The 19729-nt window shown below is 45.4% G+C and overlaps 1 long non-coding RNA gene across 4 annotated transcripts; it reads right to left on the reverse strand.

The window, feature by feature from the left end:
- Nucleotides 1–4582: 4582 nt before the first annotated feature.
- LOC126502466 (uncharacterized) lies at nt 4583–17492 on the reverse strand. Of its 4 annotated transcripts, XR_007591957.1 has the most exons (6): nt 17167–17492; nt 16711–16856; nt 6752–6832; nt 5607–5680; nt 4993–5083; nt 4583–4672 (listed from the first exon to the last, which is right to left on the reverse strand). It is a non-coding gene; the product is annotated as an uncharacterized lncRNA (long non-coding RNA). The 4 variants fall into 4 exon arrangements; XR_007591955.1 differs by lacking the exons at nt 4583–4672; nt 4993–5083 and having other exon boundaries at nt 5097–5680; XR_007591956.1 differs by lacking the exons at nt 4583–4672; nt 4993–5083 and having other exon boundaries at nt 5097–5680; nt 6752–7323.
- Between the last annotated feature and the right edge of the window lie 2237 nt (nt 17493–19729).

Here is a 19729-nt window from a genome sequence, read left to right on the forward strand (position 1 = left end):
CATATCAATCCAAGAAGATGATCTTCCTCCGAACGAACAAGGGACCAGCAGGGAATATTCACACCCCGGCGAAATCAAATCCAGCAAAGAAAACACTGAGTTTTACAATTCCAATGACCCCAGCACCTGAGACCTGGGATATAATATTCTGGGTGCCAACCCTACCACATGGTGCCAAGCCTCAGCTGCTCTCTGTGAACCCTCCATGTCTTCAAAACCATCTAAGACACTCTTACACTTTACCAAGTTGAATTTGCGGCTTGAGAACAGCCTTGCCCCTCTGGGCACAGCCTAAGGTCTGTGTGCTGACCTTAAGGAACCTCTGCTCACAATAGTCACCTCGATGATGTTCATCTCCCATCCGCCCCAGCTGAGTCTTTCACCCAGGCTGGTCAGAAACTACAAATTCTTAAGTCAACATATCACAGGAACAGCCATGGCGTGGTCGCCACAGGAACAGCCATGACAAGGGTTTTTGAGAGACTCTCCAGCTTTCCTCTGAAATTTCACAAGCCAGGCCCTCACTACCTGCATTGCTCTCAACATTCTCTCCTAGGCTCCCCACAGAGCAGCGCCTGAAGTTCCAAGCACTCAACGGCCTCTCTAGCCCAAAGTTCCCAACACGTTGTACAATTCTCCCAAAAACAACATGACCGAGTCTGTCACAGCAATTACCTCTTGATCCTGTCCTTGTTTGCCTCCCCACTGCTGTGATAAACACCATGGCCAAAAGCAGCGTGAGGAGGAAGGGGTTGATTTGGCTCACAGTTCCACAAGGCAGTCCATCCTTGAGAGAAGTCAGATAGGAACTGGAAGCAGGAACCTGGAGGCAGGAACCAAAGCAGAGACTATGGAGGGATGGCTTATTCTCCATGGCTTGCTCAGCTTGCTTGCTTACATAATCCAGGACCACCTGCCCAAGGGTGGGATCACCCTCAGTGGGCTGGGTCCTCCTACATCCTAAGGGTGGTATCACCCTCAGTGGGCTGGGTCCTCCTACATCCATCATTAATCAAGAGAATGCCCCACAGGCTCGCCTACAGGCCAATCTAATTGAAGACATTTTCTCATTGGACATTCCCTCTTCCCAGATGACCCTAGGCTTGTGTAAAATTGGCAAACACCAGGCAGCATAGAAAGTCTCCTCCTAGGTCATGATCCACTTGTTTCTATCAGAAATATACCAGGATCACTTTCCCCTCATTTTGTATTTCATGAACATTAAGATAAAAAGTATAATGGAAAAAGGATATCGTTAATCTTATGCTTGAAAGAAGTCCACGCTGTTTTAAAATATTAATGCACCCTTAAACAATGTCAGTGTCAACAAAAAAAATCAAACACGGGAATGGGGAGATGGCTCAGCGGTTGAGAGCACTGGCTGCTCTTCCAGAGGACCCGGGTTCAATTCCCAGTACCCACATGGCAGCTCACAACTGTCTGTAAATCCAAGATCTGACACCCTCACACAGACATAAATGCAGGCAAAACACCAATATACATGAGAATAAATAAATTATAAAAAAAATGTAAACACAAAGGACAGGATGTACAGTCTACCTGTTCACATATAACACTGCTAAATCCCAAGTGCAATCAATGCACTTAGGAACTAGGCTATACACAAAGTGCAATGTCTTAGGAACTATGCTATACACAAAGAATATGCCCGGGGACCCTATGACTCTGGTGTAGTCAGAAAGAAAAATGGGACGACTCAACACACATGGTGGACGTTATAACCAGTTACCCACGTGTGGCCAGTAACCCGTAGGTGTGTGTATTAAGCAATGACATTTTACTAGTGGTGGTGGTTTGAGTGGAGGTTTTGTAAGACAGCATTTCAGTGTATAGACAAAAGCAGGGGCACTCACTAGTAGCCCAGGCTGGCCTCTGTCTTGCAGCCATTCTCCTACACTATAAAATACTGTAAGTGCCAGTGTAAGAAAGAGACAACACAGGCTTGATTGGGGTTTGTTTTGTTTTGAGGTGCTGTGGGAGCCAGGGGTGCATGCCCACCGCTTCACACTGTTGCAGGAAATTGGGTTTTTCTTACCAAAGAAAGAATTTGCTAGGAACTAGACACAGTAAGGGGAAAGCTACTAATAAATTCTAATAAAGTCAGACTGGAAATATCCAGAATGGGCGATATGAATATCAACTGAGATCCTGCGGGGCGACTTCTTTATTTAGATGCTGGACGTACAAAGCCCTTCCAAAGGCGCACATCTCTGGCGTTCAGCTGAGTGTAATGATAATGTACCACTGCCCTCTAGTGTGCGACCTGAGAAGATAGCGTCTCTGAGACGGAAAGAGAAAACGGCAAGCAGCGGACCAGATGATGGTTTTGCTTTGTTTTCTGAGTCAGGGTTTCACATAACCTAGACTGGCCCTGAACCCCCCGATCATTCTACCTCCTCACCTAGAGAAGGTTCTGGGATTTCAGCCCTGGGTCACCATGCCTAACCAAAAGTATTTTTATCTGCAAGTTCTACCACTAACCACTCTCTCTCCAGGTGAATGAAAGGGGCCTAAAGAGAATAAAGTAGCCGGAAGTCACAGGACTCCAGAGCTGCAGGACTGGGGCCGGACCTTAGGCCACCGGAGTGCTAGCTCTCTGGATGAGGGTCCTTCCTAACACTGCGTTCTTGGTCCATGTCCTCATTTGGCAGCCCCCTCTGTTGCCTGGGTCTCTGCTTCTCTCCCTGTAACTCCCTGCTCGAGTCCCTTTATCACTAGGAGTCCAGGGCATCCTCAATCACAAGTTCAAATCCTTACAATAGTTTAGCTGAAAAGAACAATGGTTAATGAGGCCTCGTTGACAAGAATAGGCTGCCATCAGCAAGCTAATGACCACTTAGGCCTGGCAGGGATGCCAGCCTACAATTAGGTCTACAGTGATGTACAAACAGAAAGGGACTCTGTGATCGTTAAACATGAATCTTTAGTCCAATTGTTCGTAGGAGGAAAAAAATAAAACAAACCTTAAATCCCGCCCAAGAAAACCTAAAATTCATACCTTGGGATGCCAGCCCGTGGCCCTACTAACCCACACATCTAAACGTTTCTGAGCAAGCATGTGAGCATGTATTCTCTCAAAAATACTCTGCACTGAAGGGAGATTTCTCTTTCATGACACAAAGTACAGTGAATGGCTTTTTACTTCACTTCACTTACTGCTAATTTCTAAACGAAGGGCCCACGGACTGTGCGGTGCTCCCCTCTGAACCCCGGATTAGGCACAGAACACACCCAAACACCGATTTCCTAGCACAAATCGAAGACAAAGAGAGGCCGGGCGGTGGTGGTGGCGCACGCCTTTAATCCCAGCACTCGGGAGGCAGAGGCAGGAGGATCTCAGTGAGTTCGAGACCAGCCTGGTCTACAAGAGCTAGTTCCAGGACAGGCTCCAAAACCACAGAGAAACCCTGTCTCAAAAAACCAAAAAAAAAAAAGAGCTTCTAATAAGCAAGGCAGAGAAACAAGGTAGCTGAGTCTGAACGGGGCAGAAACAGCAGCAAATAGCTTTGCAAGAGTTCATTTGAAGAGGGAAAAGGGGGAAATCCTGTGTTAGAATGAGCTAAGATGAGTTGCTAAGTCCTGGTTGGATATGTTAATTAGGTTAGTAATGAATTTTGATTGCTGGGCCTTGATAGTTGGACCTTGGTGATCAGTCTCAGGAATGAGTCAATAACCAAACAAAGGAATGAACCTTAGTGACCAGCTTTAGGAGTGTGATCTAATAGTTTAGCAAAGGGGAGAAAAGTAAAAGGCAAAACCTCTTTGCCATGTCCAGCCTGTGCCTACCAAGGTCTGGCCTGCTAGAGCCCTTCACCAAAACCTTTTCCTCTAAATGTGGATTATCTGTGTCAGCATTAAAGTGTATTAGATCAGATTGAAAAGTGTCTGAGTATTAAATATTGGAATACAAAGAAGCATTAAGTTTTTACAAGTAAATGGCAGTGGTGTGCTCTATTGAGAAACAGTGTGGTGTTAAAGAGAGGAAGGCTCACTGGGGATGAGGTAGAGTACTTGCTTTCCATGAACCAGGGCCTGGGTTAAAAAATAATAATAATAAGCCTAGGTTATGGGTTCTAGACCCACATGGACCAGAGTTAGCCTGGTCCCTGCTACACTTAAGCCTTTGAGACACCTTGCTGAGAGCAAGGTGCTGTAGCCAAGTATCGAATGTCTTTAAGAAAGGGGTATCAGTTAGTTTGCTCATTGCTGGGACAAAAGGCCACATAAAAGCAACTCGAGGAAGGTTGAACTCCCACTTAGAGGCTGCAGTCCATCATAGCAAGAAACCATGGCAGCAGGAGCCTGGGGTCAGTCACATAGAGCCTCAGTCAGAAAGCAGAGAGCCGTGAGAACCAGGGCTCAGCTTCCACCTTAATTAAGGCAATTGAGAAAATACTTCAGAGATGTGTCCCAGGATGTTCTTTGAGGTGTTCTCCATCCTGTCAATCTGACAACTGATATTAACCTTCCCAGAAGTCGAACAGTTTCAAAACTCATTTACTCAAAGGCCCTAGCAGATGAGGGGACAAGATGCAGACCTGATCTGTATGCTCCTCTTCCCACACTCGCCAGCATTGCGTGTTCCTTCTCCTCAGAGTGCCAAGAGAGCTGTCCTACTGAGAAAAGGATACCTGCTGAGAGCCTGGGGCTGCTGGGCAAAGGAGAAAGAATCCAGTCAAGAATATGAAGTGATAAAAAGGGGGAGCAGCACCTCCTAACCCTACCCACTCACCTTGGGTTCCAACTTCCCTTGTTCTGGAGTAAGCCTGACACACACACCCCTTTACTGCTGTATGCTTGAAACATTTATTTATTTTAAGCGACCTCCAAAGTCTCTGACCATCAGACAAGGTGACAATAGGCTCCACAATTATTCCCTTTTCATTAAATTTAATAAAGCTTGTGCTTTTGCAATAGGACAGATGATTTTGTCTGCCTTATGTGAACACTTTTTTTGTTTTTTAGACTTACCCATCTTTGGTATATGTATTTTAATCATACATGTCCATGTCTTAGGCTCCTGGGAGGAAAAAGGATCAAATCCGTCTTTGACTGTCAATATCTGTAAGCAAAGGGGTTAAGGGAGAAAGTACCTCTGGACTCTGTGTCGCTGAGCCAATTTTTTTTGGAAAGAGAATTTATTTGTAATTAGATAATGTTTTGTGAAAATACGTGCTCCTAAGGCTGCAATCTATTAATTAAAGGAATTTAGTATCACCAGGGTTGGAAATGCCCTTTTAAATTGGTCTAGAGTGTTTTTTAAACAATTTTTAGCTGTATCAAATTTTAAATTTCTTAGCAAAGATGTCAAATCTAAGCATTTATAGGAAATGTCAAGCTTTTTTAACATCTTATGGTGAACTAAAGCAGTTACAAACATTAACCAGTTAATACCATAATTTTAGAGTGGAATTAACAATAAACACACAATTTGCCAAATCATAATTTTCTTAAATTCACAGGGGTACATGCCACATTTCACATATATGACTGTCAGAGGACAACTGCCCAAGTGAGTTCTTTCCGCTTTGTGGATCCTGTAGACCAAACTCCAGTCCACAGGCTTTAGCTGCAAGCACCTTTACCTGCTGAGCCATCTCCCTGGCCCCTCCTGTACTTGTGAGTCACAGTCACTATTGTGCCCAAATCCACGAAGTCCCTGCAAAAGCCAACAAGGAGATTGAGTCCCGTATGTAAAAACAAAGAGCCTTCATTTTAATCAAGTTTGCAAACTCCGTCTCTCTGCATGTCCAAAGTATTGGAATAAACGGAGAGCCCCAAGCTCAGTTAGAATTGGGTTTTTATAGTAGTAAAGATGAGGGATGAGGGGTTTCTGAGGTTCAGGACTCCTGATTGGCTGACATTTGTCTAGGGGTGCCCTGGTGAGTGTGTGCTGGCAGGTGTTCCTATCTACAGCAGTTGCGATGCCAGGCATTTCCTTTAAATGGTCTGTTTTGGGGTGGTGCTAGGTAATCTCAGTTTGTGGTTCTTCCTGCAACCAGGCATTGCCACGGGGTAAACTACTGAGACTCAGGCCTCCATTAATTTTATCCATAGCTGAGTCCTACTCTGGCAGGTGACAATGGCTGGAAGTAAAGAACTTCCTTTGGGTGACCTGCCCATACTTAGCTTATCATGGCTGGCCCCCACAGTCACCAGCATCCTCTGGATGCACATGCCATGTTCTTACCTGTCCTTTCTATCTGTTCAGCTTTGTTGGTCTCTTATCCATCTGTCTAAACACATTCTTGAATTTTTCTTTATACTTAAAATTCAATACTGCAAGCCATTATATTGTCATGTTCTCTTCTCTGGGTCATAGAAAGATAAAGCAGTGTAGAGAATCCGTAATTTACGAAAAGAAAACAACAACCATGCTGGAAGGGCGTATAATTTAGTAGTGAAAGAATGACTAGTTCTCCACTGAAAACCATGGTGATCCATAAAAGACTGGGTGCAATTAAATCCTGAGCTGTATTGTCAGACTCTGAGCTCCCATAGCTGAGGGGAGGCAGGACGGGGAATCCCCAGTGGCATGATAGTTTAAGATGATGCTTTGCTGCGGATACAGCACACAAACTCATGCAGGAGATTGATCCTCAACATCCTACGGTATGAAGAGCGCAGACACTGGGGCTGGGGAGATGGCCCACTTAGGAAAACGCTCAGTATGAGGACCCGAGTTCAGACCCTCAGGAGTCATATAAAAGCCAGGTACTACCATACAAACCTGTAATGTCCAAGCTGGAAGGGGAAACAGGAGGATACCTGGGGCTTTCAGACATGGTGAGCATCGGGGACAGTGAGAGGCCTGTTTCAAAAAAAAGAAGGCAGAATGTGATCAAGCAAGAAATCCAACACTGGCCTTTAACTTCTACATGTATACACACACAGGGACATATGTGTGTGCACACACCTGCACACATGTACCTAAACTGTTATGATCAGCTGGTCTGGTCTGTCACCTGGGTACACACAGAAATGCATACTCCTCCATAACATGATGCAGCCAAGTGGAGCTCTCATCCAACATTTAAAACCTGAACTAAATAAACTTTGCTTTATTATGGAGCCTGCCTGAGGCATTTCTTTATAGTACTGGATGAAAAGTTGGTTGATACATATGACTGTGGTCGACCAGTACATAAACTCAGTAAATGTTTATGATTTAAGGTGAAGTGTTTATCATACACATTATCATAAGATCAACAGTCATCCCACCCAATTGACAGCTCTTACTTGGCTGTTTTAAGCATATACTGTATGCTGGGTGTGGTGATACGTGTCTGTAATCCCAGTTCTCTGCGGGGAAAAGCAGAGGATTGTGAGTTCAAAGCTATTCTCAGTTGTGCAGTGAGTCAGAGACTAGCCTGGGCTACATGAGACCCTGTGTTGGAGGAGGGAGGCTGCTTGTTTGTCCCGGCCGCCCAGAACCAAAATAACCACACAGAAACTGTATTAATTAAATCACTGCTTGGTCCATTAGCTCTAACTTCCTATTGGCTAGCTCTAACATATTAATTTAGCCCATCTCCATTAATTATCGCTAACCTGGAAGTAGCTTACCAGGTAAAGTTCTGGCATCTGTCTCCAGTGGAGCTACATGGCTTCTCCTCACTCTGCCTCCTTTCTTCCAGCATTCAGTTTAGTTTTCCCCACCTAGCTCTGTTCCCCTATAAGCTTGCTATAGGCCCAAAGTAGTTCCTTTATTAACCAATGGTATTTACAGTATACAGAGGGGAATACCACATCAATCCTGTCTCAAAAAATCATGTCATATTGTTTATTGTTTTATCAACCCTGAAACTAGGTGCAACTTTTGATCTAGAATATCTCAGGGTATGTCACACACTAACCAGCAGTGCTTAGTCTTCCCTGGTGGTGTACAAAATGACCGTTACAAACTGGAGGTGAAGCCGGGCGGTGGTGGCGCACGCCTTTAATCCCAGCACTTGGGAGGCAGAGGCAGGCGGATCTCTGTGAGTTCGAGACCGGCCTGGTCTACAAGAGCTAGTTCCAGGACAGGCTCCAAAACCACAGAGAAACCCTGTCTCGGAAAAAAAAAAAAAAAAAAAGCAAACTGGAGGTGAAGTTACATGGGGAACTGCTTGCCCCTCAAACATGAGGACCTGAGATCAGATCCTTGGAATCCGTGGGAAGCCAGCACACTTGGTAACACAAGTGTGCAATCCCAGAACTCCTATGATGAGAGAGGACCTAGAGAGAGGAAAATCCCTGGAAGCTCAAGAACCAGGGAGCCTGGGTTAAACAGCAGTAAACTGCAGTAGACTACACCTTAAATTGGAAGGAAGGCAGAAACCGATTCCCCAAGCATTCCTATGACCTCCACGTGTGTGCTGTGATATTGGTGCACAGACGCACACGTACACAACATACACACACACACACACACACACACATAAATCCCTATACCCACACAAAAGAATAACTATTGATCTACACCTATACACTACATTCATATAATCCTGAAACTGCCGGAAAGATATAAAAATACATAAACCAAAGAAAGCAGGCAGAATGTTTCTTGTGCGTAGTGAGCAGAAATAACCCATCTATCAATGTCAGCTCAGTGACTCGAATTTGCAGCTCACCCCAACACACCCTAGCCCTTCAGGCAGACTTGAGGACCCCTGCACTGTGATGAATAAACCTCTTTACAGCCACAGGTGGGGGGTGAGCAGGTGATTAGCGAGGCCTGTATTCTCAGCCCTGGCTTGTTCCACTGGGGTCAATTACACAGCTGGTTACAAGCATGTGTTTGCACCTGTTCGAGCCTTCAAACGTGCTGATCCCATATTAATTAAACTACTCCTTAAAAGCAGGTTAGAAATGCATTAGACCCTGCCATCCCGTGCTGCTCCCAGCTTCCCTGGGTGGCTCTTCATCTGGAAGAGCTCATCTATGGGGGAAGGAAGCAGTGTTTGTGATTGGGGAGGGGTGAGTCATGCCCCATCAATTATCGCCACAGCCACTTAGTGAAACAGTTGTTAGTACGAAGCACGTTAGTGATTAATTAATAAGGGTTGATTATTGATTAGCTAAGCTCCTCGCTTACGAGGTAAAGCCCACAGCCACCACCTAGCGCACGGCCACAGAGTGGCAGGAATATCGACAGTGTAAAATGGAAGGCTGTCACAGTGAGCCGAAATCTTTTGTTGTTTGTTTGGTTTTTGGTTTTCGGTTTTTTGAGACAGGGTTTCTCTGTAACTTTGGCGCCTGTCCTGGAACTAGCTCTTGTAGACCAGGCTGGACTCGAACTCGCAGAGATCCACCTCCCTCTGCCTCCCAAGTGCTGGGATTAAAGGCATGCACCACCTCCGCTGGGCCAACATCTTTCCCAGTGGGCTAAGGGACAGCAGTGTGTAGGTATCCATACCATTTCCAAATGACTTGAGTTGTCAGGGAGGTCCAGTCCGTCACGCTCAAAATCTTTGAAAAGGGGAGAAAACCATCCAAACATGGGAGTTTGCCAGGTAGGATGGGTAGAAAATTTGGTACCACATACATATAGGATTCACCAAGCTCTTAAAGAGCACATGACATGAATATTTACTTTACATGCTTAAACATCACTGTTGCTTCTCTTCGGCGTCCTCAGTATCAGTCATCATTGCTTCATGAACCATCAAGTTTCGCAGGCTTGGAGGTGCTCGCCCCCGAACCTCATCACAGTCAAAAACACAGAGTTTGATGGATTGGGATCTAAACACCATGGACATCCAGCCTCCTGCTTCTACTGAGGACTTCTGGACTTTCAGGAGGCATGCCCAAACGAATTCCCAAATCTAAGCCTGGCATCACCAAGTCAGTAGCCATGTGAACACCTAGGCGGGTAACACAGCCCACAGCGACAATTTAGACAAAAACAAAAATAAAAACAAAGCTGTTAATTAAGCAATAACAACACTAAGAGAGTGCGGTGGTTAGTTTTAACTATCATTTTGACACAATCTAGAATCACCCAGGAAGAGACTCTCAGCAAGGGAGTGGCTAGATCAGGTTGGTCTGTGAACACGTCTGTGGGGAATTGCCTTGATTACTAATGCTACTTGATGTGGGGAAGATACAGCCCACTGCAGGCAGCACCATCCCCTAGGCAGGGGGTCCAGAACTGTGTAAGTGAGGAGAAACTGAGCTAAGCACAAGCAAACAGGCGAGTGAAAACTCTCTTGAACGTAAATGTGATATAGTTTGTTGCTTCAAGCTTATGCCCCTGTTACTCCCCTACAGTGATAGGTTATAACCTGGGATTATGAGCTGAAATAAACCCTTTCTTCCCTAGGGTGCTCTATATCGGGACATTTTCTCACAGCAACAGAAATAAAACCGGGACAGTAATGAATGTACCCATTGAGTAGAGAGACGTGCTCGCGTACAGTGGAGCACGGATACCCGCAGCAGTAAACCAAGGCCAATCAGCAAGAAAGTACAGGTCAGAGTGACCAACAGGAAGTTTCTCATTGAGTGCTCGCTATCCTCAAGGATGGAGAACAGGAAACCAAGCCAGTGTCAGAGTTTCCAAACTGACTTTCTGAAGAGCATGGGCTAAGCCAAATGGAAGATCTCAGCCACACCTCTCTGTGAATCCTCCTGGACGTTCTTGAGCACCTCTGGAAGCCGCTTGAAGAATAAACAGGAGAAAACATCCAGACACAAAATAGAATGAGGTTCTTTCTGTCTTGGCCACAGCGTGGTTAGAACCGAAGGATATTGGGTTAGGTGAAACAACCACAGTGCCAGAGTTTCCCTCACAGGCAGACGCTGAAATTTGGTCTCAAGAGAGCAGAGGACAGAATAGTGGGTCCTGGAGCCTGGAAGTGTGCAGAAAGGAAGTTGGGGAGCAGACGGCTAATGAGAGCAGGGGTAAAGTAGGGTGTGAGGAATCAGGCCTGTCTTATAGCACAGGGGATGGCAATAATTGGCAAGCAATAGAAGGTTTAAAACCCACTAATAGTAAGAATGTTCCTGCTGGGCAGTAGTGGCACACGCCTTTAACCTCAGCACTTGGGAGGCAGAGGCAGGTGGATCTCTGTGAGTTCCAGGCCAGTCCGGTCTACAAAGCAAGTTCTAGAACAGCCTGTTACACAGAGACCTGTTACATAGAAAAACTCTGTCTCAAGAAACCAAAAACAAAACCAAAAAAAAAAATAGGAATGTTCCCACCCCAAGAGAACTTATACATGTTTAAGCATTATAAAGGACAAATATCTAGTGCCATCACTATGCACTACATACGCATACATACACATACATACACATACATACGCATACATACGCATACATATGCATACATACGCATACATACGCATACATACGCATACATACGTATACATACGCATACATACGCATACATACGCATACATACGCATACATACGCATACATACACATACATACACATACATACTTAAATGTCACCCTGTACCACATAAATACGTGCAGTTGCTGTGTTTTCATTCCAAATCAAGGCACATTTTTAGAAATTCAATTTTTAAATGAAAGAGGTTCATTAGACACCTTCCATACCCGAGAAAACCAATTTAAGGAGGGGAAATATACTTATTTAGGCTCCTGGTTTTAGGAGTTTTAGTCTGTGGCCTGCTAGTTCCTCTGTCTTCAGCCTGGGATTAGGCAGAAAGAGGAGGCTGTTCCCCTCATGGCAGACCCTAAGCAAAGAGAAAGAAGGACGGTGAGAAGCTAATACATTCCCTTCAAGGATGAGACATGCCCCAAGTCTTGTCCTTGTTTTGTCCACTAGGCAGGCCCCACCTCCTACTAACCCAGCAGGTGCAAACTCATGATGGACTAATAAAGTCAGTGTCCTCCTGATTGTTAACAGAGCCATTATCTAGGGACAAGGTTCTTCTAGGGCATACTTCTTTTTATTATTCTATTTTTATGAATGTGCAACCTGGACCAGCGAGTCGTTCTTCAGCAGCAGGGTCCTGAGAAGGAGGACCAGGGGATGAGAACATACAGAAGACCAGAAAGCTTGAGCTCGGGAGGTCTGGCACAGCTGACGGCTCCCTTTAAACGAGCATGTCTCCTTCTAAGAATGGAACATTCAAAGCCTTTCCATTCAGAGCATCCGTGGGAAGACATAACTAGCATGCCGTTAAACTAATATTATTCTGTTTTAGTTTTTGCTACCTCTTCTTAATTTTCTGCAATGATTGTGTGATCAAAACAACACATTGTTCTGCAAACAAGTTCATGGTGAAGAGAATACTTTAAAAGGTCTTGAGGATATAGTGTCTTAAGTGTCAAATGCTTAACAAGAGTTGAATACAGAGAACAAATCCATGCCTGGATTTTTTTTTTTAAGATGTATTCATTTAGTATGTATACAGTGTTCTGCCTGCATATGTCCCTGCAGGCCAGAAGAGAGCACCAGATCTCATTGCAGATGGTTTGTGAGCCACCATGTGGTTGTTGGGAATTGAACTCAGGACCTCTGGAAGAAGCAATTGGTGCTCTTAACCTCTGAGCCATCTCTCCAGTCCCCCATGCCTGGATATTAAAATGAATATGTGGAAAGGGGGTCAGATCATCTTTGCTAGCAGAGGAAAAGAGAATGAAGGAGAGACAAGACATTCTTTGTCTGAAATAATGGTCTCAATTCAGTTGGATATCATCTACAGTCTGTACCACGAGTCCCTGCAACAGAGAAGCCCCAAGCATCTGTGCAAGGGGAAGCACAGACCCTGTTACGGTTTTTGTTCTTTCCATACTAACTAGATGTCACTGCAGAGTGGAAAGGACAGTCTGACCTGAGCAGCAGTGACAGGAAGACTTTAAAAGCCAGCACACCGATGCTGACAGCTCCGTGATGCACGTGAGCCCCGGTACTGACCTTTTAGAACAGCAGTCCCCTTTGGAGACAGCGCTGTCTTGTCTTTTACAATCTCACCACTGTTGCCTGCACAAGCTACAAACGTAATGACTCGGAATTCACTCACCTTTCAAGTAAGTTCTGCTTCCGAGAGATGCCACAGGCCTACCACAGAGAGAAGACACTGTACAAAGAGTGTGTGACTGCCAGCTCTGGATATCCCAGCACACGAGTATAGATCCTACAGCAGCAGGGGTGTGGTGAGCTCTTCACAGTCCTGTGACTCCAAGGGTCCTCTCATTCAGACCTGTGTATTCCTATCACCATGCCAACGTGCTGGGTAGACATGGGGCACTGTGACACTAAGGACATGGAAAGTCAGGAATGATGAAGGTAGGAGATACAGGATTCCTTTCTTTTCCAAAGAAACACCCATGTTCAAAGTTACCCTCGCCCTCAACAAATCACTGCATTTTGTTTCTCTTATTTGTGTGTTTGTCTGTCTGTGCATGTGTGCATGTGTGTATTCACATGATGGAACTAGGTACGGAGGTCAGAGGACAGCTTGTGGGAGTCAGGCCTTGCCTTCCATCTCTTCTCTGCTGAGAATTACCCTCTCTTTCCTGGCTGCCCAGATCTGAATAATCACACAGGTACTATANTCTCTCTCTCTCTCTCTCTCTCTCTCTCTCTCTCTCTCTGTGTGTGTGTGTGTGTGTGTGTGTGTGTGTGTGTGTGTATTTCCCACCTGGCTTTACTCTGCCAGTAACAGCTTTTTTAATAACCAATGGCAATAAAACATATTCACAGCATACAGAGGGGAATCCCGCATCGCACTCCATGTCAGGAGTGGTGGCAAGCACCTTTACCCACCGAGCCATCGCAGAGCCTCTCAGTACATTGCTTCTTCAAACCATTATTTGTCTCATGACTTCTAAAATTCAAGGGGCAAAATGACCACTTCAGAATATTAATTATCAGAGGGTCATATGCCCTCATAACTCATCATTTAAAACTATCAAAATATTTTAAAAAATTCACAAACCTAGGCAAAAATAAGAATTTTCATTGATAGGAATTTCATTGATTCCATTGACTTCCATTCTGAGGGGAAGTGGCCTCTGGCTCATCTGGCAACAGAATTCTGCCTGTCTGGGGAGGTATTGTCTGGATGTGGGATTGGCTGAACTGCAAAACTCTGGATAATTCTATAACTGCAAAAGCTAGCACGCATTAGCTACACCCGCCAGCTATCATCCTCTGCCTAGTGGACCTTTTCCACTCCCAATGGCGCCATCTTGTTTTATTTTTCAGAGAAATGGCCATCATCCAGGGCACTCAGATGACAGCTGTGACACGGCCTGCCCGTGTGCTTGCCTCAACAGGTATCTTGAGATCTAAGGAAAGCAGAACACATGAGACTTGGTCTTTCTTTAAAGTATCTCTAGGGACTGGAGAGCTGGCTCAGCAGTTGAGAACACCGACTGAGGACCTAGATCCAACTCCCAGCACTCACATAGCAGCTCACAACCATCTGTAACTCTAGTTCCAAGGGATCTGACATCATCTTCTGACTTCCACAGGCACCAGGCACACACATACATACATGCAGTTCACATTCATACATGCAGGCAAAATAGTCATATGCATAAAATAAATAATCTTCTAAAAAGTTAGCTCCATCTTGTAGGAGGAGCAGAAGCCAATTCAGGCCAACTTGCTTCAAAAACACCAACTTTGGAGCCAGCAAGGTGGCCCAGAGGATAGGTACGCGTGCTAACAAGCCAAACCCGACAACCTGAGTCCCAGTCCCTGGGAACCGTGTGCTATAAGGAGAGAACCGGCTCCTCCATGTTGTTCTCTAACCTCCACATATGCACAATGGCATGTGCGCACATGTACACGGGCACACGTGTGCGCACACACAGACACATACACAATTAATAAACACAATAATCCAACCTTAAAGGGCTGAGGATATGACTCATACATGACCAGGTGCTTCTCAAATTTGACCTTGCATGACAATCACCCACCTAGAGGATGCTTTAAAGCTGTGATTACAACCTAACTCCCAGGACCTGATTCAAGGTCTCTGAAGGGTAGAGAGACAGGATCTGCATTTCTACCTCCCCAAGGGCCGCTGGCGCTGCTCAAGAGTCCACAGTAAGGGACCCGCAGCGTCCTTGGTGGCGCTCCTCTGTCCTACCCTGAGATGAAGAATCCGATAAATACTCAGTCTCTAAGAAGCCCGTCCCCCAGGTGACCCCAGCGTCTGTGTGATGACTCACAGCTGCCTGCCAGCTGGGTACTGATTATGAAAAGCTCAGTTGCCATGGAATTTTATGGGATGGCACGCCGAGAAGCTCAGGTTAGGCCCTTCACTGGTATAAACATTTAAAAATGGAAACCTTTATGATAAAGGTATTTGCAGCCAAGCCTGAGGACCTCAGCTGCGTCACCAGGACCCACGTGGTAGAAAGAGAACCAACTCCTATGAGTGCTCCACATAAAAACACAAATTAATAGTCTTGATTTAATTCGACTTTTAACTGGGACGAGAGAAGGAGCTGGATTTTTATTTTAAATACAATTTCTGAATTAAAATTCCTTTCCCAAACCACATATCACGTATGGGGATGGGAAACACGTTACAAATGATTCTTCAAAAGGGACTAGATATTTAACGCTGGTCTTCATGTAACGTAGCCAACTGTCAGTCAACACGACGACCCTATCAGGAATGATGTACAAACCTCTGTGTGTGTGTGTTTGTTTGTCTACCCACAGGCTGGTAATCTATTCATAAACTGGGCAATCTCTTTTTCACATGTATATTGCCCCCCAACTCCATTCCTCTACCTCATCTTGTAAATCTTCCCTGCTATACCCACCCAGAAAAATCTTTTTTTTTTTTTTCTGCTCCCATCTGATGGGACTGATGGATCACCTTGATTTCATCTTAGGTTTAAAAGCTATCTTAATACAAACAAAATAAGCTCATTTCTGTCTTCTGTAAAACTTAAATGTGATTATATCTTGACCTGCTTTCTGGAATTTGACATGTTCCATATCCTACACCCTGACCTTCACCCTGATAAGATGTTCTGCCAGATAATTTTGAAATGTTCAGCAAATTCCTACATAGCCAAAAAAAAAAAAAAAAAAATCCCACAATCCTCGAAAAACCCCAAGTCCTGCAGGGTTTTGGCAGGATGGTTGTTTTGTTTTTTGAGACAGGATTTCTGTAACAGTCCTGGCTGTCCTGGAACTTTGTAGACCAGGCTGTCCTCCAACTCCCTGAGACCCATCTGCCTCTACAGCCCAGGTGCTGGGATTAAAGGCGTGCACCACCACTGCCTCACTGCCCAGCAGGCTAAATATAATTTAAGATTCAATCCCTTTCACTTTTCCCTTTCTGGCCCAGAGAATTTAAACAGTACCTTCCTTTTAGTAAGATGTTCGGAGTCACACTTCAGATTGTCAGGTTCAACGGCGGTGCCTAAAAGATTTTTTTTTTTCCTCCTGGCAATGAGTTCACTTTATCTGCTTGGTTGCTTTGGGGCGTTAAGATAGGGTCTCAACTATCACAGTGTGAACTAACGGGGACAGCCCTCCTTCCGGATTAATTGTAGCCCTTGTAACATGCAGCCCATTCATAGAGCATCGATAACACACCATACTGTGAGCCTATGCACCATTTTATTTCCAAGGTTGAGGAATTTGTGGGAGAGGATAATCTGTGAAGTGAAACATTTTTAGAGACTCCTCCCAATCACCACAGCTCCCCACAGACCGCTGTTTGTGAAAATCTCAACACTTCCCCTCAGAAACTCACTAGGCCGCCTGATGGCCGCCAGGACTCCAATCAACCAGCAGGTGGCACCAAAAAACCATCCTATAAGAATCACCGCACAGGACGGCTTGCAGTCTGTCTCCCGGGGGCCGGTATTTCATAGACGGGGCCTCAGAAATGCAGAGTGACTGGAAATAAAATGATAACCTTAACGACATAATCACTGTCAACCTCTGATTCAACTCCAGGCAAAAGCCACGTCGCTTCAAGGCAACTTCCACAACTTCTCAAGCCTTTGACCTTAAGCAACTCATTTTCTCTCGGCTGCTAATGAGAGAATTTCATTTAGCTCCCCGCCGCCGCCACCCCCCCCCCCCGAGAATGTGTGGGAGCCAAATGCCATCCTGCATTCAAAAGGCTTAGGTAAGCTGTGGCAGGATGTTTGTTAATTGCCATTAGCATGCGTTTCCCCCTGCGATCAGAAACACAAGATGCTACCTGAGACTCTGCACTCCAGCTCACTTTCCACCCCCAACAGCACAAGTGAAGGTCAGCTGGGCTCAGTCCAGATTCCAAGAATTCGTCCTCCAGGCTCCCTGGTTAGCTGACCAAGCCTGACTAGGTTACAACCTCCGGCAGACGTCCCAAGGGACACTTTCCCTTTCCCCCTCAGGAAGTCCCAGTGAAACAAACCATAACAAGGCGGTGGAGATTCTCCCGGCAGCCCAGACTTATAACACTGAGTGCCTTGTACTAAAGGCACAGTATGACCACAAAGCTAAAGGCGGTAGCCGGTGAGCAGTGCCTAGACAAGTCAGAGCTTCTTTCTGTGTCCGTAAGTTTTGGAACACAGCTCAGATCCCTGAACAAAACACAACCCGAGTTTTGTTGACTTAAGAGGTTTTGATCCTATCCTGTTGTCTAGGCTTTGTTTGTTATCTCCAGGTCTGCTACTGTATCTGTTAAAGATGGGAAACCAAAGCCAACCCTACCTGAGGAACCATGAGCTTATCCAGTTCCCAGCACTTGATAAAATACTAGGTAATCTTCAAAACTAAAATAAAGTACGGTACACGTTTTAAAGACTTTCCACTTTCGAGTGGGGACAGTCAACAGCCCTCACTGGACCACGTAAGAAACCCTGAACTACACCCAGGATTTCAGGCCACTGCCAAGAGACAGTGGGCCTTGCCTCCCTTATACGGGTATGGGATCACGAAGGTTGAACTAGACAATTACTGGCATCCTTCCTGTAATTCCATTTGGCCATGCGGATATTCTCATAGATAGCCATATTGATATGACTTAGGTTGCTTCCACCCAGGCAGGGTGCTTATGAAAGACTGCCATGGAAAACAAACCACTGTACGAAACTCAGTGTTGCAAAATGAGCTTATCCTTGCTGTAGTTTTCCCAGTAGCTGCTTTACGTGGAGGAAGGGCCTCGGAAGGCCAGTGGCCACCAGCTATTGCGGAAGCTGTGGGCATCTTTCTTTGCAGCCCAGGTAGCGTCTCAAGAGCAAGCACCCCAAGGAAGCACAGCTCTGAAGCTGACTCAGAAGGTACTCACCCTGTTTAAACTCCTACATTGTTTCCCTTGAAACATTATCTACAAAGCTTTAACCAGGGCCCAGCCCTGCTTATCTTAGATGTCCGTTCCAAATCTTGTTTTTCCTGGTACAGAGGTGGAAAAATAAAGAAACCACTCACCGCTGCTGCTGCTGCTACTGTGTGTCTTCCTGAGCAAGGGAAAAAAAATGACAGAGACAAGGGATGAAATAGGAGATGACATGATGTATTAGTCAGCTTCCCATCCGCATAGCAAATACCCGGATAATTACAGAGACAGTGTTTATTCCTGCTCACGAATCTGAAGGTTTCGGTCTGGGATCAGCAGGCTCTGCTCACTCTGGATTTGGGGATCTTAAGAGGCAGGGCATAGTGGGAGGTATTTTATGGGATGTGATCTCTTTTCTCTCATTCACTTCCCTGCCATCAAGTAAAGAGTGTTTCCCTGCGGACCATTCTGCCTCATCCTAAGTCTATCAGCTCTCAGTAGCGCCAAGCAGGGGATCGAACTGTTACCGTAGGGTCCCCTGGGGAATGCTTAAAATTCAAACTATAAGGCATAAATAGATAGAAGACAATGGGGAGCACCAATAAAGCGGTGAGTTGGGTGGGAATTGAGACATGACCTCTCCACATCCCATGGTAGACTAGTCACAGTAGCCAACGCTCAGTCATGTGGTTTGCATAGCCGTCTATGCGCTCCTCAAACATGTCCAAGAGGTTTTAAGCATGAACTCATAATGAGTGCACCCCAATTTTAAATTCAGAGCTTTTCTTTCAAGCAAGATGAAGATGTTGAAGTCAACATGGCCTTAGAAGAGCTGAAAAAGACCAAACAATGAACGAGAGAGCCTGGGATATCATCTCCCCACAGAAAAGCTGAGGGAACGGATGCTGTGGTGGCCTGGCCCTATCGTGACAGAATTAAGGCCTTCCAAATGTTACAGGACCAGCCTTTGTGTCCCATCCCGCCCCTCACCCCTGTTCATATCTTAGAGCTCACATCCTGAGCCCCTAGTGTGATAGTGTTAGAAGTGGGGTCCTTTGGACGTGTTTGTGTGAGATCATGAAAATGCCACTGGCATTCTTAGACTAAGAGTCCAGGCTCTCCTAGGCAGGTCATGTGCGCCCACAGTGAGAGAGCACCTATCTATACGTCACCAGGATGAAGAGGCGGGAAAGGAGAAATGAAAAGAGGTTTTTTTGTTGTTGTTTTGTCTGTTTGTTTTGTTGTTGTTTTGGGTTTTCTGTTTTTTTCTTGGTTGTTTTGGTTTGCTCTCGTTTGTTTTCTTGCTTGCTTTGTTTTGATTTCTTTTTAGTTTTCTTTGAGGGGGCGTGCTTCAGAGGGGAGAGGAGGATACAGGGGGACCAGGAGGTAAACAGAATTGGGTTGCATGATGTGAAACTCCCAAAGAATCAATGAAGAAGTTAGAAGAGAGAGAGAGAGAGAGAGAGAAGAAGAAGAAGAAGAAGAAGAAGAAGAAGAAGAAGAA

This window comes from Alexandromys fortis, unplaced genomic scaffold, assembly GCF_014885135.2.
Source record: "Alexandromys fortis isolate MF-2015 unplaced genomic scaffold, M_Fortis_MF-2015_v1.1 scaffold_1, whole genome shotgun sequence".
NCBI classification, from domain to species: Eukaryota; Metazoa; Chordata; class Mammalia; order Rodentia; family Cricetidae; genus Alexandromys; species Alexandromys fortis.